General features: G+C 40.5%; 1 long non-coding RNA gene and 1 pseudogene across 2 annotated transcripts in view; both read right to left on the bottom strand.

Annotated features, from left to right (window-relative positions):
• Positions 1-2,023: 2,023 nt before the first annotated feature.
• LOC144454987 (uncharacterized) overlaps positions 2,024-24,046 on the bottom strand; it is a 34,876-nt gene continuing 12,853 nt past the window's right edge. Inside the window, exons 2-4 of one of the 2 annotated variants that reach the window (XR_013483601.1) lie at positions 11,978-12,069; positions 2,998-3,086; positions 2,024-2,616 (exon numbers count right to left, since the gene is read on the bottom strand). This is a non-coding gene — a long non-coding RNA (uncharacterized LOC144454987). Of the gene's footprint in view, positions 2,617-2,997; positions 3,087-6,118; positions 6,288-11,977; positions 12,070-24,046 lie in introns of those variants that run through there. The other variant, XR_013483600.1, reaches the window with a different exon arrangement.
• LOC110202167 (large ribosomal subunit protein uL11 pseudogene) lies at positions 7,761-8,258 on the bottom strand (annotated as a pseudogene).

Below are 24,046 nucleotides of genomic sequence, written 5' to 3'. Positions count from 1 at the left end.
GTTGTCCTACCTGAATTAGGAACTCCTCTATTTGCTTTAAGTACAGTGGGTTCAAGGGTCTGGGAGTTGGACCTATAATCCCAAAGAGAATGTGAACATTTAATGTAAGTAGCAAGGGAAGCTTCAACTATTCCATGAGAACAACTTGGAAGCTATTTGGACACCCCATTGTCTATACAGACTTCCAGGTCACAGTTCAAGGGCACAGAGGAGAACATTCTGACAAGAAGGAACAGGGACCGTGAGGAGCAGGATCCATTGCATTCCCAAGGGATAAGTGGTTCTTGCTAGGTAAAGGCCAGAGCACAAACCAGGAAAGCATGGGCCAAACCTCTCCCCCAATCACATCACTTTGGAACCCTCAAAAACTGTCAGACTCCCAGAACTAGCTCTGAAAGCAGCAGTGTGAAAAGGTCTGAAGCTTTAGACAATCCCCATGCTTCCACCACCCCTCCCCCCACTGCTGCCCAACACTCACAGAGACACTTGTTTAGGTGAAGTGTAAAAGGTAAGGGTAGAAATCATGATCTCTGACAAAGGAAAAGCTGAAATGGTCCTAAGTCAAAGAGATAAGCAGGGAAACTATATCTTGCTGAAAAGGTACCAGAGACAATAATATAATATCAATACTAAAACGAGATGCACCAAATGGCAGAGCATCCAATTTCTTAAAGGAAAATTTACATGGCTTACAGAAGGAACTAGATGGTAAAACTATACTAAGCAGTGACCTCAACTTTCCCCTCTCAGAATTAAGCAAATGTATGTATAAAATAATAAAACAGAAGTTAAGGAGAGGAAAAGAATATTAGAAAAGTTAGACATGATAGAACTCTGGATACAACTGAACAGAAATAGAAAGGAATGTCACTTTTTCTCAGCTGTACATGGCACCTTCACAAAAAATGAACATATATTAGGGCACAAAAGCCTCATAAACAAATGGAGAAAAAATAGAAATACTAAATGCCCTTTTTACCGACCATAATGCACTATAAATTACAGAGATGTGGAAGTATAGATTAAAAATTAATTGGAAAGTAAAAGATCCAATCCTAAAGAATGAGTGAGTCAAAGAACAAAACATGATTGACTAATTAATAATTTCATTATAGAGGATTACAACCATGAAGTAACAGACCCAAATTTGTGGAATGCACCTAAAGCAGTACTTAGGGGAAATTTCTTTCTCTAAATGCTTATATCTATAAAACAGAGAAAGGAGACTGGGCATGAAATGTATAAAAGTAGAAAAGAACAACTGAAAAATCTACAATTACACATCAAAATGGAAATCCCTCAATCAAAGGTGAGATTAAGAATTTTTTTTTAAAAATCAAATTAAAAAATAAAAGCAGGTGCTGCTTTTATCAAAATACTAATAAAAACATATAAACCAGAGGCAGGTAGGTGGCACAGTGGATAGAGCTCTGGCCTTGGAGTCAGGAGGATCTGAGTTCAAATCCAACCTCAGACGCAACACTTATTAGCTGTTTGACTCTGGCCAAGTCACTTAACTCCAGTTGCCTCATCAAAAAGCAAAAACAAAAACAGATAAATGATTGGGTAACTTGATTAATGAAAAGAAGAAAACCAAATTACTAGTCTTAAAAATGAAAGTGTAAATGCTTAACAATGAAGATGAAATTAAAGCAATGCTAAGGAGGTATTTTGCCCAATCATATGCCAGCAAAACTGACAATCTATGTGAAATGGATTAATAATTAGAAAAACATAAACTGCCCACGTTAACAGAAGAGGAAATAGAATACATAAATAACTCTTTTAAGGAAAAAAATTGAACAAGGCATACATGAGTTTCCTAGGAAAAAATTCCCAGGACCAGATCAACTGTGAAAGTGAATTCTACTAAATATTTTATAAAACATTTCATCCCAATACTATATAAACTACTTGAAACAACAGGTAAAGAAGGAATCCTATCAAAATCCTTTTATGGCACAAACATGTTTGTGATACCTGAACAAGGGTGTAGGGATATACACAGACTAATATCTTATTGGAGGAGCTGTGAAATGACACATCCATTTTGGAAAGTAATTTGGAATTCTGCAAAGAAAAATGTCCAAAGCCTGTAAAACAAAGCTCCGTTACACCCCAATGAAGCTATTAATAAGAAAAATATCCTCACTTATTCCAAAATACTTATAATAACATTTTTTTGTGACAGCTAAGATTTGGAAACAAAGTAAATGCTCATCAACTGGGGAATGCCTAACAAGACGTGGAACAAGACAAGGACATGAAAGGCATGGAATACTGTTCCCATGCAAGAAGAAATGATGTGTGTGATGAGTACAGAGAAGTATTGGAAAAACCTTTGTGAACTGATACAAAGTGAATTAAGCAGAGTCAAAAAAAAAACCCAACCCAACAGTATATATACAGGGTAACTACAACAACTGAAGTGGAAAGGACACAGAAAAAATTTAAAGTATTTCTAATAAAATATTAAAGGTGAAGTGGGAATGAAAGGAGATGTGAGAAGACACCATCACCCTACCCCATCCAGGAGGTGAGAGGTCCACAGGTGTTACACATTGCACATCTTTTCCCAAATGCATTGATCAGTTGTGCTCACTTTTCTTTTCCTCCCTACAACAAGAAATACAATTTGTTCCATGGCATGGCTGTTGGGGGTAAGGAGAGGGAGGGATACATGGGACACCCTAGTGACGTAAGAAAGAGAAAACTTAAAAAAAATTTAAAAAAGAGGTCAAATATCTTAAGGGAAATCATGGAGGATGTGGAAGGATGAAAAAAAGCGGGTTTGGTTAGTGATTATTGGTAGCAGATCCAAACAATATTACAAATCTGTGATTATGAAAACAACTACTGTTGTTGTTTTGTCCTGTCTGATTTTTCCTAACCCTATTAGGGCTTTTTTTGGCAAAGATATTGAAGTGGTTTGCCATCTCCTTCTGTGGCTCTTTTGACAGACTGAGAAACTGAGTGAAACAGGGTGAATTGACTTACCCAGGGTCACAGAGCTAGTCAGTGTCTGAGATCATATTTCAACTCAAGGAGATGGTTCCTCTTGACTCCAGGCCCAGCAGAATACCTAGCTGCCAAGAAAACAATTTCAACTTTTTAAAAATTGAAAAGTTGATCAGTGGAAAAGATAAGGTATGCAATGTACAGAAGCCAACAAATAAAATAAAATAGTGTTTAATAAATTCAAAGACAGTAATTGAGGGGGAGAAAGGACACACTATTTGGTTCAAAAAAAAAGATGGCATAAGGGAAAACCAGTTTGTCAGAAATTTGATAGATCATCAACACCTCTCACCATCTGTTAAATTAAACTACAAATGAATACATGAATTAGGTATAAAAAGGGAATCAATAGCAAATTGGAGGAGCAAGGAGGAAATTACATTTCACACTGATAGGGCAAGAGATTATGACAGAACAAAGAATAGAGAGAATTACTGAAAATAAAATGGATGATTTTGCTTCTATAAAGCTGTAATGCTTTTGCACAAACAGATCAAATGCAGTTAAAATGAGAAAGGTAACAATTAAGGGAGGAAAAACACCCTTGTAGTAAAGATCTCTTAGTACTGTTGCATATGCAAAATATAGAAGGAACTGATTGCAATTTCTAAGATTAAGAGCCATTCTCTAATAGGTCATAAAGGACAGGGATGTTTTCAAAGGAAGAAATCCAAGCTATCAATAGCCCTAGGACAAAATGCTCCAAATCCCTTATGATGAGAGAAGTGTACATTAAAACAAGTATTTTCTTTCAGGCTGTAAATCTGCAGGTTCAGGAAAAGTCTCCTCTTTCTGTTCCAAAACAAGCTATGTGGAAAGGCCCCATTAGCCAGGTGCTGGTTGAAACCAGAACAAAAAATCAATATACCATTAAAGTAAAGGACACCAAACAAAAGAGGTGACAAGGAGAAGGGGAAGGGAAGAGTTCCTAGACTGTGTCCTCTTTCTCCAGCCTCAAGGCCAAGCCAAGGATAGGAAGAAGGGAGGAAAGGAGGAAGAAATGATGGAAACATCCACCTGAGGAGGGGAGGGAGAGAGTGTCTCCAAAGGCTTCTCCCCTCTGGGCTCCACCCCACTTCATCTCCAGACAAGGGCTTGGGCAGGCAGGAAGGCTCAGGCAGAAGCAGCCCTTGGGGAGCAGGCACAGGAGCACCCACCCACACAGGCACACTCCTCCCCCTACTCAGCCTCAGACTCATGCACATAGACACATACAGATTGTCCTACCCACATACACAACACAGGCATAAATAAAAGTATTGATACTCCCAGGATCTTCCACCCACCTTTACACACATCCTCCTGAGCACTAATTAAAGAAAACATTGAGGGAGGGGAGAAGGGAAGAGAACTAGAAGGGAGAGGCTGAGGCAGGAGTAGGGGAGGGGACACTTACCTGACTCACAGACACTTAGGCATTAGTAGGACCCTCAGGATCCATCAGATTGGAAGATGAGGGGGACAAGGGAGGTAACTGTGGGGAGCGTAGTGGAGGGGAAAGGGAAGGGAAGTGGATGAGGGGAAAGCAAACCTCTAGCTGCCCATCCTACTCACATTCTCCACCAGAGACAAAGAAACTCACACTTAGTAGAAGGAAGGAGGGGGAGGGGGCTCACCAGATACCATGATGTCATTGCAAGGCGAGGCTAGTTTCCTCCACAGCAAAGAGGGAAGGGAGGAGGGAGGGGAAGGGGTTTCTGATAACAGGCCCAGAGCAGTGGGGAGCCCTCCCACTCATTTTTCTCTGCCCCCATCACCCAAACAGGCTACCGGAGGGGGCCACAGGTGCATCTTCCACCTGGAGATGGCCTGGGGCTGACCAGGGTCCCAGGTTCCTGAGGTCAGGCTTCTGGGGCTGGAGTGGGAGGCAGCAGCTGAGCTCAGCTTGGAGTTCTTGAGGCTCAGCCCCTTTACAGAAACTGGGAGGGAGAGGACAAAGAGGGTACGGGGGAGGTGGAGGGAGGGGTATCCTGGGCTCCACAAAAAGGAGGAGCACAGTAGCTGCAGCAGCATCTGCAAACCAGTAGTGAATGGGACTTGGATTCCTCACAACCCCCCCCCAGCAGAGGAAGAAAGGCTGGTCTGGGGAAGGGCGGGGCTCAGCCTCCTTTCTCCATCCAAGAGGCGACAAAGATGGGGCGGGGAGGGGGGGAGAGAGAGAGGGGCACCAAGGGAGGCAGTGTATCTGCCCCCGCTGTTCACGTGTGGGTGCCCTGGTCTAAATCCTATATAATATAAACCTTCCAGAGCCTGGACAAGAGGGAGCCACACTCTCTTTTCTGGCTCAGTCTGTTCTATAAAGAGAGACAAAATGCTCCAAAGCCCTTATAATGAGAGAAGTGTACATTAAAACAACTCTTTTCTTTTAGGTTGTAAATCTTAGAGATCTGCAGGTTCAGGAACAGTCCCCTCTTTCTCTTCTGCAGCAAGGCACATGAAAACTCCCCATTCAGCAGATTGAAACCAGAACAAAAAAATCAATATACCATTAAAGTAAACCACACCAAACAAAAGAGGTGATCAGGAGAAGTAGAGGGGAAGAGTTCCTAGACTGTGTCCTCTCTCCCCAGCCTGAAAGCTAACCAAGTATGGGAGGAAGGGAGGAAGAAAGGATGGAAAAGTCCACCTGAAGAGGAGAGGGGGGAGTGTCTCCAAAGGCTTTTCCGTGCTGGCCTCCACCCCACTTATCTCCCCAGCCCCCAAGCCCCAGATCTCCTGACAAAGGCCTGGGCAGGCAGGAAGCCCCAGGCAGAAGCAGCCCTGGTGGAGCAGGCACACAAGAGTACACACACACACACACACACACACACACACACACACACAGGTACACACACTCACAAAGACATTCACCACCCCCACCTCCCCCCACCCCTACCCCCATCCCACACACAGATGATCCTACCTACAGACACAACACAGATATAAACAAAGGTATCCATACTCCCAGGACTTTCCACCCACCCTTACAAACAACTTTCTGATCATTAATCGAAGCAAATTGGGGAGGGGGGCTTCACCTTCATGAAAAGTTTGTGGCGGAGGGAAGAGAAGAGAAGAAGAAAGGGAGGGGCTGAGGCAGGAGCAGGGAGGGGGCACTCACCTCACTCACAGACACTGAGGCACTAGCAGGACCCTCCAGATCGGTCAGTCTGGAAGATGGGGGTAACGGAGGAAAGGGGGTGGAGGGGAGGAAAGTGGGTGGGGGGCACTGGGACCTCCAGCCGCTCACCCCACTCACATCCTCCTCCAGAGACAAAGACTTACATATAATAGAGGGTGTGGGCATAGTGACATCACTGTAGGGCGTGGTTAGTCTCCTACCAGAGCAGAGCTGGGAGGAGGGAGAGAAGGCTCTGTGACATCAGGCTCAGAGCAGTGGGGAGTACCCCCCCCAGACATTTCTTTCTGCCCCCATCACCCAAACAGGCTAGGGAAGGGGGCTGCAGTTGCATCTTCCACCTGGAGATGGCCTGGGGCTAACCAGGGTCCCAGGTTCCTGAGGGCAGGTTGCTGGGGCTTGGGGTGGGGGGCAGCAGCTGAGCTCAGCTTGAAGTTCTTGAGGCTCAGCCCCTTTACAGAAACTGGGAGGGAGAGGACAAAGAGGGTACGGGGGAGGTGGAGGGAGGGGTATCCTGGGCTCCACAAAAGGGAGGAGCACAGTAGCTGCAGCAGCATCTGCAAACCAGTAGTGAATGGGACTTGGATTCCTCACAACCCCCCCCCAGCAGAGGAAGAAAGGCTGGTCTGGGGAAGGGGCGGGGCTCAGCCTCCTTTCTCCATCCAAGAGGAGACAAAGATGGGGCGGGGAGGGGGGGAGAGAGAGTGGGGCACCAAGGGAGGCAGCGTATCTGCCCCCCCGCTGTGTGAATACCCTGGTCTAAATCCTATATAATGTAAACCTTCCAGAGCCTGGACAAGAGGGAGCCACACCCTTCTTTCTGGCTCAGCCTCCTCTGCTAAGGGACTTAATAAATTTGTTTCTAAAACTGTGAGGCTTGGGGTTTTATTCTCTCCAACACCAGTTGCCCTCCCATTAGTGAATTGGCACATTGGAGAGATACCTGAAATTGGAGTCACAAGACCTAAACTGAAGGTCTGCCTTACTCGTGTGGTCATAGGCAAGCTATTTAAACTCTCTAAACCTCAATTTTCATATCTGTAAAATGGGGGGTGATAATAATACCTAGGTTAAGTCAGTTACAAGGTGGTTGGAAGGTTTAAAGGAGATGTTTTGCAAATGGCTTTTCAAATGGTGAAGCACTATAGAAGTATTTCTTATTATTATCAGTTATTCATCTCTGCTAGTTTTTTGATGCAGTTTACATATCATGCCATTGATTCTTTTCTGCTTAACATTCTTCACATCATTGCATAGAATTAGTCTTTTGTAACTCAATAAACGTATTGGGATGTTAACTCATGTACTGCAGGCTCCATCAATACATCTTTAGGACAATTCTAGGAGGAGATAGGGCTGTTCCTCATCCTGTTCCCCCATGGTTTTCAGTTCTTCTCCTAGGTCTCTATATGTTGCAAGCTTTTCATCCATGCAGCTTAGAGATTAGGAACACTTGCTATGCTATTAAAACCATTGTTCTTGAACTTTTGTGTATCAGTGTTATGACTAGGAGATGGGGACAACAGTTTTGTTCCATGACAATGTTCCAGTTCCCGTACGATTTATTTATTTTTAGCTGTTGTTGTCAAATGTTAATTTATTGTAACAGTCCCTTTTGTAGCTTTTAATTTGCTCGGCATTCCACAGCGCCACTGCTGATGTCATCAATGACATCTTGAGGATGCATGCCATCAGTGTTGCAGCTCACAGACTGGGCTGCTCCAAGTACCTTTTTAATGGTTCCAGAAAGGTCTCTTGCCAAGGTTCGGTGCCTCATTTTTTGAGCAGTGTTGACAATCTCATGGAGACTGATGTTTCCATTGTGTTTAATATTTTTCTGCTTCTTTCTGTCTGGAGGAGGTTCCTTTAGGGCTCTGATGATCAAGGCTGAGGCAGAAGTCACAACCTCAGTCTGGGCCTGTCTGTTCTGAATGGCAAGTTTCACTGTGATCTTTAGCCCTTTCCAGTCACCAGTTGCCTTGGCAATGTCATCACCAACCTTTTTGGGAGACAAACCCAAGGGACCAATTTTGGGGGCCAGAGCTGACATAACACCAACTTCACCACTAGTGCACCTTAAAAACATGACTTTAATTTCATTAGGGTCAAACTTAGGAGGCATGGCGGTGACGAAGGTGGAGGCTTGGCCTGGATGCTGCTGAGTTGCTGCCACTGCCGGATGAACTCAGAGTTAGGACAACTGAAAGAAGTTGAACCTTCACCACCATGAGCTGGGAGCCAAAAAGCAGGACAATTTATTTTTGAATTCTCAAGGATATTCTGAGGTCTCCATTTGTAATAGGAAAGATATTGAGCTTCTGATGGATAATTCCAGCCACCGGTTCATATCTTGCTAAGTATTCATTAGGTACTGTTTTACAGCCTTCAGTGAAGTGTTGCTCAGTTTCTACCATTTCCTTCCATAGTCTGTGCTGATCACTAGATCTAGGCTCATTAAGCACAATCTATAATTTCAGCTGACAATGACCTGACGTGGGATTGCCATCAGAAATCCCCTCCATTTCTATAAACAAACCCACATGATGGGCATATATTCAGCGGTTCTCTGTGCACATGTTGTTGGTTGAATTCTTGTCGAATGTCACCTACGGAGTGCATCTGGACTCCACTCTTAGATCTTTGCCATTTTGTAGGATTCGCCCAAAGATTGTCCGCTTTCAGATGCACTTGACACATCCAGGGGTTACTATCTATTTACCCTTTTTTAACTTATTTCTACTATTCCTAAGTGTTACATCTCTTTTTTCCAAAAGTATTTCTGTCAATTTAGAACTTGTTAAATATGGGCTTTGAGAACATCCTTCAATCCTTTCCCTCCTTTTTAATGAGAAGGTCTGATCTTTGTGTTTCTTTATTAGGTGGATTTTTGCTAGGATACTTGGAAAGTATCTATCCATTTTTTGCAGAAATAGGAGAGGGCCTTTCTACACTAAGCCCTATCTAAGAGGGTGGCTTCTTTAAGAAGGCCATCTTCTGGGAGGGGGATTGGGAAGCAGGAAATGCTCCCCCTAATTTGTCAGGCAGAGGGCTCTAAGGGATGTATCTGAGAGTTCCAGGCATGGCTCTGAGGTAGTATTTGTGCTACTGCGGTTATGGCCATATAAAAGAAGTGCTATATGGAGCTCCAGCCAAGGTAGGCTTCCCCATCAAAAAGCTCTCTAAACATACTCAGGAGACACCCAAGATTTTTATTTCACCCAGGCAGACTTCCTTTGGGAACACAGAGAAGGGATTCTCACCAAAATACAAAGATTGCTGAAAGTCTTTAACCAGAAGCTCTCTCCTGATTTTGTTGCCTCACAAGTGTGGGGATATCCCCTCCATTAAGAGGGGGTACAGCTGGTTTCCTTAAAGGCAGTATTAAAATATTTTTCAGTTAGGGGTTAAATTACTGCTATTGCTATGGATACCCAAGGACCAGAGTAAACACAAAATAAACATACATATATCAGAGGGGTTGGAATAAGATATTCTGGAAGGTAAAAGAGCTTGGTTTTCAACCAAGAATCAACTACCCAATAAAACTGAGCGTTGTCTTTTGGCGGGGTGGGGGGGAAATGGACAGTCAATGAAATAGGAGATATTCAAACATTCCTGATGAAAAGACCAGAGCTAAAAAGAAAATAAGATTTTCAAATATTAGACTCAAGAGAGCCATAAAAAGGTAAACAGCAAAGCAAGAGTGTAAGTTATTCAATATGGTTAAAGTGTTTCCATCCCTACAGGAAAGATGATACTTGTAACTCTTAATAACTGTATCATTATTGGAGCAGTTAGAAGGAGTTTACAATAACAGAGGGTGTAGGTATAAATTGACTTTGATGGGGATGATATAAAAACATTAAGGGACGAGAAGGAGGGTTGCACTGGGAGAAGAGGTAAGGGAGAGGAAGAATGGGGTAAATTATATCATATTTAAAGGTGCAGAAAACCTATTACAATGGTGGGAAAGAAAGGAGAGGGCTGAACACCTCTTGAACCTTACTCTCAATGGATTTTGCTCAAACAGGGAATAACACACATTCAGTTGGGAATAGAAATCTATCATATATAGGGTGGATGTATAACCAATGAAGATGAAATTAAAGCAGTGCTTAGGAGTTATTATGCTCAATCATATGCCAGAAAAACTGACAATCTGTGTGAAATGGAAGAATACTTACAAAAACATAAACTGCCCGTGTTAACGGAAGAAGAAATAGAATTATTAAATAACCCTACGTTAACAGAAATTGAAGTAGGTATAAATGGGCTCCCTAGGAAAAAATCCCCAGAAACATATGGATTTGTAATTGTACTAAACACTTAAAAACATTTCATCCCAATACTATATAAACTATTTGAAACAGCAGTTAAAGAAGGAGTTCCATCAAATTGCTTTTATGGCACAAATATGTTTTTGATACCTAAACAATGGTGTAGGGATATATACAAACTAATACCTTAATGGACGAACTATGAAGTGACACATCTATTTTGGAAAATAATTTGGAATTATGCAAGGACAGTAACAAAAATAGCCAAAGCTTTTAAAACAAGGACTCCATTACACCCCAAGGAAGCTATTAATAAGAAAAAAGTTCCCACATATGCCAAAATATTTTTAACAGCACTTTTTGTGAGAGCTATGAATTGGAGCAAAGTAAATGCTTATCCCCTGGGGAACTGCTAAACAAGGTATGGAACATGAATGCCATGGAATACTGCCACCAGGCTCTAAGAAATGATGTGTGTCATTGATGGGGTGTGGCCCAAACCGAGATCTTAGCCCCTTGCCCCAAAGGGAATCTGACTCCCATTTGTCTACAGTACCCAGCCCTTCATCTCCCTTTGAAAGCCTTAGCCTTACCTTTTTTTTTTTTAAGGCAATTGGGGTTAGGTGACTTTCCCAGGGTCACACAGCTAGTAAGTGTCAGGTGTTTGGTCAGAGGCCGGATTTGAACTCAGGTCTTCCTGACTTCAGGGCTGGTGCTCTATCCACTGCACCACCTAGCTGCCCCTAGCCTTACCTTTTAATCTTATTCAGATGTGCCTTTGCCCCTCAACCTAAAAGAATCTGGCTCCCTTTTGTCTATGGGCCCCAGAAAGGCCTTACTCAGGTCTCAAAGGGTTCCTTATCCTTATCTCCCTTTGAAAGTCCTAGCCCTACCCTTTGATCTTAAGCAGATGCCTTTCAAACTTCTGCCCTCCTGTTCCCTCCATTAGCTATTCCCATTGTCTATTCAATCTCTCAGACCTTCCAATCGGAATTCTCACTTAGACCCTTTTCCCAGCCCCCTTCTCTGGCCACCCAAAGTTACTTCAGTGTATAAAAATTCTACCCTGGCCCCCATTCAGAGGCTGAGAATCTCAAGCCCAAAAGGCTGAGACTTTCTCATGCCCACTCATCCTCACAGGCTTTACTAACATTCAGCTAATATGCTGAGAATCTTTCATGCCCCAAAGGCTGAGATTTTCTCATGCCTGCTCCTCCTTACGTGTCACCTGGCCTATGCGATTTATCACTAATAAACTTTTCCTCTGGCTGAAGAAGAGTTGAGTTGATTCATTCAGACAGGGCCCAGTACCACGATCTTGGGGTTCTAGCAGAACCCCAAAAGTACTAGACCTCTTCATCATGAGTACAGAGAAGTTTGAAAAGATCTTTGTGAACTGGTGCAAAGTGAATTAAACAGAACCAAGAAAACAGTACATATACATGGTAACTACAGCAACTGAAATGGGAAGAATGACACACAAAAAAATTAAAAGTATCTATAAGAAAATTTTAAAGATCAAGTGGGACTGAAGAGGAAACATGAGAAAACACCATCACCCTACCATGTCCAGGAGGTGAGAGGTCCACAGGTGTTACACATTGAACACCTTTTCCCCAATGCATTGATCAGTTGTGCTTGCTTTTCTTTTCTTCCCTAAAAGAAAAAATGCTACATCACATGACATGGCTCTTGAAGATGTGTAGAGGGAGGGATACATGGGATGCCCTGGTAATATAAGAAACAGAAAACATCAAGAAAAAAGATTAAAAAGAGTTCAAGCATCACCAGGGTAATAATGGAGGGGGGAAGGAGGAAAGAAAGGGGTTAGGGTTAGTCATTATCAATGGCAGATCCAAACTACATTACAAATCAGTGATTATGAAAACAATTATTGTTTAGTCCTGTCCAACTTTTCTTGATCCCATTTGGGTTTTGTTTTTTTCCTTTTGGCAAAGATACTGGAATGGTTTGCCATTTCCTTCTGAAGCTCATTTGACAGGTGAGGAACTGAGGCAAAGAGGGTGAAATGACTTGCTGAGGGTCACATAACTGGTAAGTGTCTGAGGCCAGGTTTGAGCTCAAGAGATGATTCTTTCCGACTTCAGGCCCAGTGGGACACTAGCTGCCTGGAAAACAATGGGAACTTGTGAAAATGTGGAAGGTTGATCACTGGAAAAGATTAGTTATGCAATGTACAGAGGCAAACAAATAAAATAACTTAGTGTTTTATAAATTCAAAGACAGCAGTTGTGGGGGGGAAGGGAGCACACATTATTTGGGCGGAAAAAAAAATACAGACGGTATAGGGGAAAAGCAGTTTGCCAGAAATTCAATATGACATCAACACCTCAATGCACCTTTCAAATTAAACAATTACAAATGGTTACATGAATTAGGTGTAAAAGGGGATTTAACAGAAATTAGAGGAACAAGGAGGAAATTACTTTTCACATCTATGGATAGGGGAAGAGATTATGACAGAACAAGCAACAGAGAGAATCACAGAAAATAAAATGGGTGATTCTGCTTCTATAAAGCTGAAATGTTTTTGCACAAACAGATCAAATGCTGTCAAAATAAGGAACACAACAGTTAAATGAGGAAAAACATCTTTGCAGTAATGTTCTCTAAGGATTGTTGTCTAAGCAAGATATAGAAGGAAATGATTTTAGTTTCTAAGATTAAGATCCATTCTCCAATAGGTCAAAGGAACAGGAGGTTTTCAAAGGAAGATATCTAAGCTATCAACAGCATTATGACAAAATGCTCCAAATCCCTCATAATGAGAGACGTGCACATTGAAACATTTCTCTTTAAAAAAAAAATTCTCTTCTTTCTGTCTGTAAATCATACAAATCTGCAGGGTCGGGGACAGTCTCCTCTTTCTGTTCCACAACAGGGTACATGGAAATGCCCTTTTCACCAGGTGCTGGTTGAAACCAGAAAACATACACACACACACACATATATATATATATATGTATATACATATATACATATATATGTGTGTGTGTGTGTGTGTGTGTATGTATATGTATATGGCATGGGCACCAGAGGGCTGGCACCCCACTGGAGGGGAAGCAGTAAAAACCCTGCCAGCAGGGACCAGTGAAAACCTCCAGGTTGAGACTGACACATCCCAGGTTGTACAGTTTAGTCAGAAACTGATTTTCAAAAGCCCCAGTTTTCAATTCATGTAGTCCACATTACTAAGGGAAAAAAATTCTAGAATAAAGTAAGATCTTGGCCAAGTTCCCATGGGTAACTGAACTTACTAAGATGCTGAAGTCACCCCCTCTCCCCCACACACACAAGGGGAGACCAGCTGGCAGTATATCTCTATATTATGGGCCCAAACCTGCAGGTATTTAACTAATTGGCAGAAATTGACCCAAGACAAACCTGTCACCATTAGCCAACTTGAGGTTCTTTTGATTGGGATAAAATAGATTGCCTTAAGAAATGTTTTGATGAATTTGGAAGGAAAATTAAATATCACAAGTAGGATGCTTTTACTAAATGGCTACTCAAAACCATCAGACAGAAGTAGCCTGTAACTTGGATTCCTTTAAGGAAACTAAATAGAATTGAAGAGAATGGGGAAAGGCTGGAAGAGAGGATTTGTGCCCTCCAGAATGATATCAGAATTGTACTGCTCAATCAAAAGTGTAAATCAAGGATGTGACTGTGTGCGGGACCAAGTCACCTCTCCCAGGAAAGATTTATCCAATTATCCCGGGGAAAGATTCACCCTCTTCTTTCTGAGGATGAGGAAAGCAAAGGGGAGGCTTCTTCCTAGACTGTCTCCTCTCTCCCCAGTCCCAAGGCCAAGCAAAGGATGGGAGGAAGGAAAGCAGGTTGGGAAAGTCCACCTGAGGAGGGCAGGGAGGGAGTGTCTTCAAAGGCTTCTCCCTGCTATCTTCCACCACACCCATCCCATGGTCCCCTAAGCCCCAGATGTCCAGACAAAGGCCTGGGCAGGCAGGAAGCCCCAGGCAGAAGCACCTCTGGAGGAGTGGGCACACACAGGTATACACATGTACATACATGTACATACATGATTCAACCTTCCTACACATACAACACACTCTTAAACCAAGTTATTAATACTCCCATGACCCCCACCCATGCCCACACATATGCCCCTAGGCACTAAGACAAGCTATTTTGGGGTGGGAGGAGGTTCAGGAGAACACTGAAGAGGAAACAGAACAAAATATAAGGAGGGGGATGCAGGAGGGACAGCAGGAGGGGCCTTAGTAGAAGTGGGGGCTTACCTCATACACACCTACCTAGGAAAGTGTAGGAAATTCTGAGTTCCCTGGAGGGAAGGAGGGGTGTGGTGGGGGAGGGGAAGGAGAAGAGGTTAGGGCTGAACAGATCTCCAACTGTTCAGGGCACCTCCTCAAGACTCAGGGGAAAAGGGAAGTCCCTCCTCTTCCTCCTAGGACAAAGAGGACTGACCTTGGTCAAGGGTGGGAGGGGGCGCGTACAGTGACTTCACAGTAGGGGCAAGGCTAGTCTCCACTCAGAGCAGAGGGAGAACAGAGAAAAGAGGGGAGGGGGCTCTGTGACATCATGTACATAGGAGTGGGGACCCCCCCAGTTTTTTGTCTCAACTCTTCTCAGTCAGGCAAGGGAAGGGGGCTACAATGCATCTTTCACTTGCAGGAAGGCGGGGGCCTGAGCAGGGTCACAGGTTCCTGAAGACAGTCTGCTGGGGTTGGGGGAGGGGTGTGACACCTAAACTCAGCCTAAGATTGTCAGGAGTCAGCCCCTTCATGGAAAACCCAAAGGGGGAAATGCTCTAACTCACTATTGATTGGAGAAATACAAATTAAAACAGTTCTGAGGTACTACCTCATCCCTATTAGATTGGCTAATAGGACAGAAAAGGAAAAGGACAAATGGTGGAGGGGATGTGGGAAAACTGGGGCATTAATGCACTGCTGCTGGAATTGTGAAGAGATTCATTCTGTAGAGCAGTTTGGAACAATGCCCAAACAGCTATAAAATCATGTATACTCTTTGACCTAGTAATACCACTACTAGTTCTGTATAATGAAAGAGATAAAAAAGAAAAAAGGACCTATAATATACAAAAATATTTATAATGGCTCTTTTCTGGTGACTAACAGTTGGAAATTGAGGGGATGCTTGTCAATTAAGGAATGGCTGAAGAAGTTGTGGTATATGATTGTGTTTCTGCATTGAATTGTGAGGTTTTTATGCCCTAGAACATGGTCAATTTTTGTGTATGTGCTAAGTACTGCTGAAAAAAGTATATTCCTTTCTATCCCCATTCAATTTTCTCCAGAGATCTATCATACCTAACTTTTCTAATATTCTATTCACCTCCTTAACTTCTTTCTTGTTTATTTTGTGGTTAGATTATCTAGTTCAGAGAGGAGGAGGTTGAGGTCCCCTACTAGCATAGTTTTTCTGCCTGTTTCTTCCTGTAACTCCCTGAACTTCTCCTCTAAGAATCTGGACCCTATACCATTTGGTGCATATATGTTTAGTAATGATACCACTTCATTGTCTATGGTGCCTTTTAGGCACCATAGGATGTAGCTTCCTTCCTTATCTCTTTTGATAAGATCTATTTTTGCTTTTGCTTTGTCTGAGATCAGGATTGCTACCCCTGCTTTTTTTACTTCAGCTGAAGGATAATATATTCTGCTCCAGCCTTTTACCTTTACCCTGTGTGTGTCACTCTGTTTCAAATGTGTTTCCTGTAAACAACATATTGTAGGATTATGGTTTTTAAATCCATTCTGCTAGAAAAATGAGCCAAAAAAAACCAGATCATAAAAAACTACAATGGGGACAAGGAAGATCAAGACACAACAAACAGGGGTAGCAATCATGATCTCAGACCAAGCAAAAGCAAAAACAAAAACAGACCTAGCTCAAAGAGATAAGCAAGGAAACTACATATCGCTAAAAAATATCACAATAAAAATAATGTAGTAGCAACAATAAACAATTATGCACCAAATGGCAGAGCATTCAGCTTCTTAAAGGAAAAGTTAAATGACTTACAGAAGGAAATAGTTAAACTACACTAATGGGTGATCCTAATTTTCCCTCTCAGAATTAGGTAAATCTATGCATAAAATAAATAAGAAAGAAGTTAAGATGAAAAGAATCTTAGAGAAGGTAGATATGAGAGATGGAAATAAGATGAATGGAAATAGAAGGTAATATAACTTTTTCTCAGCTGTACATGGAACCTTCACAAAAACTCACCATGTATTAGGGCATAAAAACCTCATGACAAATGGGGAAAAACAGAAATCTTAAATGTACCCTTACAGACCACAGTGTGATAAAAATGACATTCAATAGAGGATGTGGAAACTGATCAAAATTAACTGAAATCTAAATAATTTAATCCTAAAGAATGAGTTGGTCAAGAAATAAAAAATTCAAAACTCAATAATTTCATTAAAGAAAATTTCAACAATGAGACAACATATCAAAAATAGTGGACCAGTTTAGAAAACCACCAGGTGCCTCGGCACTCTGCCTCAAAGGAATCTCCCAGTGAATTAGCAGCAATGAGGGAGGCAGCATTGCAAGGGGCCCCAGGCAGATAAACACCCTGTACCACCCATCTAAAAGGAGCTGAAGAAAGCAAAAGGAAAGGAAAAGCAAGCAACCTAGAATTGCCTGAAAGTTCCAGCCTTGCTGATTCCAGCCCAATGCCAGGTAAGCTGCCAGAACCCTACAGCCTCCAATTGCCAACATAAGAGGCCCCAGCACACAAAGCCAGTGACCAAGACCTAGGCTCCCAACACAAGAAGCTTGGGTCAGTGCCCTCTGTTCCCCAGCAGGAGAGCTCAATCTCTTTAAAGGCCAGGGAATAAAGAAACCATGAGTAAAAAGAAACGTACCATAGATTCATATTATGAGAAGAGTGAGATCAAGACAGAAATTCTGAAGAGGACAACATTGTCAACAAACCCACATCTGCAACATCAAAAGGGAATATGAACTGGTCTGAAGCCCAAAAAGCCTTCTTAGAAGAGCTCAAGAAGGATTTTAAAAGTCTAATGAAGAGGTAGAAGAGTCCTTAAAAAATACAATTGGCCAATTGGAAAAAAAGTACACTGAAGAAAACAAGTCCCTAAAAAAACACAATTGGCAAACTGGAAAAAAAGTACACTGAAGAAAACAAATCCCTTAAAAATACAATTGGCCAATTGAAGAAGGAAGTACAAAAACTAACAGAAGAAAACAATCTGTTAAAAACTAGAATTGGACAAATGGAAACTAATGACTCTATGAGAGAGCAAGAATCAGTCAAACAGAAACAAAAAAAATGAAAAAATAGATGAAAACATAAAATACCTCATCGGTAAAACAACCGACCTGGAAAATCAATCCAGGAGAGACAATTTAAAAATCATTGGACTACCTGAAAATCATGATGAAAAAAGAGCCTGGACAGTATCTTTCAGGAAATCATAAAGGAAAACTGCCCTGAAGTCCTAGAACCAGAAGGGAAAATAACCATAGAAAGAATACACTGCTCACCACCTGAAAGAGATCCCAAATTGACAATGCCAAGGAATATAATAGCAAAATTCCAAAATTACCAGATGAAAGAGAAGATACTACAAGCATCCAGAAAGAAACAATTTAAATATCATGGAACCACAGTCAGGATTACACAGGACCTTGCAGCTTCTACATTAAAAGACTGCAGGGCATGGAACATGATATTCCATAAGGCAAAGGAGCTTGGATTGCAGCCAAGGATCAACTACCCTGCAAAAATGAGCATGATTTTTCAAGGGAGGAGATGGATATTCAATGAAATAGGGACTTCCAAACTTCCTGATAAAAAGACCAGAGTTCAACAAAAAATTTGATCTTCAAGTACAAGATTCAAGAAAGACATAAAAAGGTAAATGGGACAGAAAGATACAATATGTTGTTAATAAGGGCAGACTGTTTACATCCCTACAAGGGAAGATGACACTTGCAACTCTTGAGAACTGTTTGTTAAAGGAGTATACATAAAGGGGTGGATATTAGTTGACTTTGATGTAATGATAAAAAAAAATCTAATCAAGTGGGTTAAATGGATCCAAGTAAGTGGATTAGTCTGATCTTAGAAAATGTACTGAGAAAGGAGGAGGCAGACAAGGGTAAATTACATTACAGGGAAAAGACAGAAAATCCTATTACAGCAGAGGGAAAGAAGGGAGGGGGGGTGAGCATTGTTTGAACCATACTCTCATCAGATTTGGCTCAAGGGCATAACATAATCAGTTAGGTATAGAAATCTAACTTGCCCTATAGGCAGTAGGAGGGAAAAGGGGAAAGAAAAGGGAGGGGGGGGAAAGAAGGGAGTCAAGAAACAGTAAGGACAAAGGGGAAGAAAAGGGAAAGGGATAATAGAAGAGAGGAGAGACTGAAGGAGGCCATGGTCAAAAGCAAAACACTAGTGAGTGGGGAAAAGGAGAAAGGAGAAAGAAAAGCATGAACAGGGGGAAAAAAGGATGGAGAAAAAGACACAGATAATAATCATAGCTGTGAGTGTGAATTTTTTTTCCTCTTCTGTTGAGTTTTGTTTCCTGTTTCTAATGGTTCCTCCTATTGGTTTTAATTTTTACTTATAACTTCACTAATGTGAAAATGTTTAATAGGAATGTAAATGTATAGCCTATATCAGATTGTATGCTGTCTTGGGGGGTGGGGAGGAAGGGGGAGAAAAATTTTAAACTAAAAAGCATATGGAAGTGATTGTTGATAAATCAAAATAAATTAATAAAAAAATTTTTTTTAAATAGTGGGATGCATCCAAATCAGTACTTAAGGAAATTGTCTTTCTCTAAATGCTTACATCAATAAAATAGAGAAAGCAGATCAAGGAACTGGACATGAAATTTTTTTTAAAACTAGGAAAAGAAATTAAAAATCTCCAATTAAGTATCAAAATGGAAATCCTAAAAATCAAAGGTAAGATTAATAACATTGAAAGTAAAAAAAGTAAACTAATAGAGAAAACTAGGATTTGGTTTTATGAAAAAGCTAATAAAACAGATAAGTCATTGGTTATTTAATTAAAAAAAGAAAGAAGAAAACCAAATTACCAGTCTCAAAAATGAATACAGTGAAAGCATAACCAATGAAGATGAAAGTAAAGCAATTATTGGGAGGTATTTTACACAGTCATAAGCCTGGTAAACTGCAAATCTAAGTGAAATGGCTGAAAATATAAACTGTGCATGTTAGCATAAAAATAAATAGAATATTTAAATAACCCCATCTTAAAAAAAGAAATTGATCAAGACATAAATGAGTTCCTTAAGACAAAATCTCAAGGACAGATGGATTTAGAAGTTCTGCTAGAGATTCAAGGAACAATTCACCGCAATACAACATAAATTATTTGAACAAATAGGTAAAGAAAGTGGTCTTTTATAGCAAAAATATGGTTTTGATACCTAAACAAGGGAGAGCAAAAACAAGGAAGAAAACTGTAGACCAGTTTCCTTAAAGAACAGCAATAAAGTGCTTAAAAATCTTAGGAAGGGGATTACAGCAATATAACACAAAGGTCATATACTATGACCAGTGAGATTTATACTAAGAATGCAGGGGTATTTCAATGTTAGGAAAACTATCAGCATAAGTGACCATTTAAATAACAGAACCAATAAAAATTGTGTGATTATATCAAAAGATACAGAAAAAAGCTTTTGACAAAATATAGCCCATTCCTTTTAAAAACACCAGAAAGCATAACAATCAACAAAACCTTTCTTTTCTTTTCTTTTTTTTTCTTTTTTAGACAATTGGGGTTAAGCGAGTTACCCAGGGTCACATAGCTAGTGTCAAGTGTTTGGTCTGAGGCCGAATTTGAACTCAGGTCCTCCTGACTTCAGAGCCGGTGCTCTACCCACTGCACCACCTAGCTGCCCCCAGAAGCTTTCTTAAAATTGTAAATAATATCTTTTTTAAACCAAGAGCAAACATTATCTGTAATGAGAATAAACTTGAAGCCCTCAGAATAAGAATCAGGAGTAAAACAAGGACGTAGATTAACAACACAATTATTAAATATTATACTAGAAATCCTAGCCATAGAAGAAAGACGTCAAGAAAAATAAATTGGAAGAATAAAAATAGGCAATGAAAAAACAAAACTACCTATCTTTGCAGATGATATACAGTATATTTAGAGTACCCTAGAGAATAAAATAAAATAAAATAGTGGAAACAATTAACTACTTTACCAAATATGCAGGATACAAAATAAACCTTTGTAAATAATCAGCATTTCTATAATACTGCCAACAAGTTACAAGCTACAACAACTACCTGCAGGAAGAGATAGAAAGAGAAATTCCATTGAAATTAACTACAAACAATATAAAATACTTGGGAGTCTCCCAGACAAAAAAAATCCATGGGCTACATGAAAACAAAGACAAAACATCTTCACACAAATAAAGACAGATCCAAACAACAGGAGAAATAAGAATTGCTCATTGGTAAGCCGAGCCAAAAAAAAATGACAATTCTACCTAAGTTAATTTACTTATTCAGTGCCACAACAATCAAACTACCAAAGACTTATTTTATAGAACTAGAAAAAATAATAATCAAGTTCATCTGGGAAGAACATAAGGTAAAGAATTTGAAGGGAATCAATGAAAAAAAAATGTAAAGGAATGCAATGAAGCAGTACTAGATTTGAAAGTATAATGCAAAGCAGTGATCATGAAAACAATCTGGTATTGTTTAAGACACAGAAGGGTGGATCAGTGGAATCGATTAAGTACACAATACAGTAGGAAAATGACCACAGTAATGTAGTTATTTGGTAAACTGAAAGATCCAAGCTTTGCCAGTAAGAACTCACCATTTGACAAAAATTGCTGGGAAAACTACAAAGCAGTTTGGCAGAACTAAGCGTAGATCAACATGTAACATCATATACTAACACAAGGTCAAAATGAGTACATGATTTTGACATAAACAGTGATACCATTCGTAAATCAGGGGAGCAAGGAAAAATGTACCAGTCAGATCTATGAATAAGGGACAACTTTATGGACAAACAAGGAATAGAGATGATCATAGGAAGTAAAATAGATAATTTTGATTACATGAAACTTAAGATTTTGCACCAAAAAAACCTAATACAGGCAAAATTAGAAGGAAAACAGATGGGGGAAAATTGACAGCAAGTTTCTCTGATTAATATATTATTTTTCAAATATATAAGACACTGAGGCATATTTATTTTAAAAATATGAGTCATTCCCCAGTTGATAGTCAAAGAATATGAACAGGCAGTTTTCAGAAGAAGAAATCAAAGCTATCAATAATCACATGAAAAAAAATGTTCTAAGCCACTACTGATTGGGGAATAAAAAATGAAACCAACTCTGAGGTATCACCTCACACCAATCAAATTGACTAACATGACAGAAAAGGAAAATTGGGAAACTAACGCACTCTTGGTAGAGTTGTGAACTATTGTTCTGGAGAACAATTTGGAATTATGTACAAGAGTATAAAACCATGCATACCCTTTGACCCAGCAATACCACAACTAGGTCTGTATCCAAAAGAGATAAATGTTGGAAGGGAAGTAGAAAAATTGGGTCACTAATTCACTGCTGGTGGAATTGTAAATGGATGCAACCATTTTGGAGATCAATCTGGAATTATGCCTGTTGCCAGCAATCAAATAGTGCACCAAATGGAAGAGCGCAAAATAAAGAAAGACGTGGGCCAGGCAGATCAGTAAAGACTGACTCAGTTTATTCATCTGAGGGCACAGGATATATAGGAAAAAATCTAGCCTAACTTCAAAGAGGGCTCCCCATGAGACACTCCCAAAAACATCTGCTGAGGACGTGACAACATACATTTGCTCATTATCAGGGTTCCCAGATTGGGTTGTATTTTCCAAGCTTTTCCCAGGTGCCTTGGCGCCACCTGCATAGAGGAGTAACATGTAAATCTAAGGTTCAAAGAGTGAGAAGGAATGTCTCAGAAAACCTCTCTTGCAGGAGGAGATTTGGAGAGCTCTGCTTCCTAAATGACTGAGCCCTGTGAGTTAAGACCAGGGAAGAGTCAAACTCTGTCCTGGATCTTAAACCCAGATCAGACTCTTTAGAGCCGGCCCTCAACATATGCCCAAAGAGTTATAAAATTATGTATACCCTTTGACCCATCACCACTATTAGGTCTGTTTCCCAAGGCGATTAGGGAAAAAGGAAAGAACTTTTATGTCCTAAAATATTTATAGCCACTCTCTTTCTGGTAGCAAAGAACTTGAAATTGAGGGGATGCCCATCAGTTGGGGAATGGCTAAATAAGTTGTGGTATATGATTGTGATGGAATATCAATGTGCTTTAAGAAATGATGAGCTGGTTGATTTTAGAAAAACATAGAAAGAGTTACATAAAATAATAAAGAGCAAAATGAGCAGAACGAAGAGAACGCTGCATTGCAATATTATTCTAAGAACAATTTTGAATGACTGAAATCATTTTGAGCATTAGAAATACTCAAATCAACTACAAAAGCCCTACAAAGGAAGATGCTATCCGCATCCAGAGAAAGAACTGATAAACAGAAGTGTGTATAGTATGGTTTTACATATGTGTGTGTGTGTCTAATAGTAACATTTTCTAGGGACAGTTGGGGAGGCAGGGAGACAAAAATAAAAAGTATACATCAGAGAACAAAAGATTAGATTAATTAGATAAATGCAAATGAAAGTAACTCTAAGGTACCACCTCTCACCTCTCAGATTGCATAATGTGACAGAAAAGGGAAATGACAAATGTTGGAGGAGATGTGGAAAAATTGTGAAACTAATGCACTGTTTTTAGAGTTGTGAAATAGTCTGACCATTCTGGAGAAGTGTTTGGAACTACACCCTCTGGGCTACAAAACTGTGCATACCCTTTGACCTAGCAATACCATTACTAGGTCTGTATCCCAAAGAGATTTTTAAACAGGGGAAGGGGAAGGGGAAGGGGCTTATTTATAGAAAACTATGTACAGCAGCTCTTTTTGTGGTAGTATAGAACTGGAAATCAAGGCGAAGACCATCAAATATGGAATGACTAAGCAAGTCTGGCTATATGATTATGCTAGAATACTAGCGTACTATACAAAAAGATGAAGAGGATGGTTTCAGAAAAACCTGGGAAGACATATATGAACTGATGCAAAGTGAAGTGAACAGAGCCAGGAGAGAAATATAGACAGCAACAGTACTTTGTAATGGTGATTGACTGCGAAGGACTTAGCTACTCTGATCAAGATGATTATCTAAGACAATTCCAAAGGACTCATGGGGAAAAACGCTATCCACCTCCAGAAAAAGAACATAATTTTTTAAAACTTCCTTTATTTTTCTTGTATTTTTACATGTGTTTTCTTTTGCAACATGCCTAACATGAAAATATGTTTTACAGGGGCAGTTAGGTGGCACAGTGGATAGAGCACCAGCCCTGAAGTCAAGAGGACCCGAGTTCAAATCCAGCCTCAGACCAAACACTTGACACTTACTAGCTGTGTGACCCTGGGCGAGTCACTTAACCCCAATTGCCTAAAAATTAAAAAAAAGAAGATTATTGAACCAGT

Source organism: Phascolarctos cinereus, unplaced genomic scaffold, assembly GCF_003287225.1.
Source record: "Phascolarctos cinereus isolate Bilbo 61053 unplaced genomic scaffold, phaCin_HiC Scaffold_8;HRSCAF=390, whole genome shotgun sequence".
Classification (NCBI taxonomy): domain Eukaryota; kingdom Metazoa; phylum Chordata; class Mammalia; order Diprotodontia; family Phascolarctidae; genus Phascolarctos; species Phascolarctos cinereus.
This window is presented reverse-complemented; position numbering and strand designations above follow the sequence as displayed.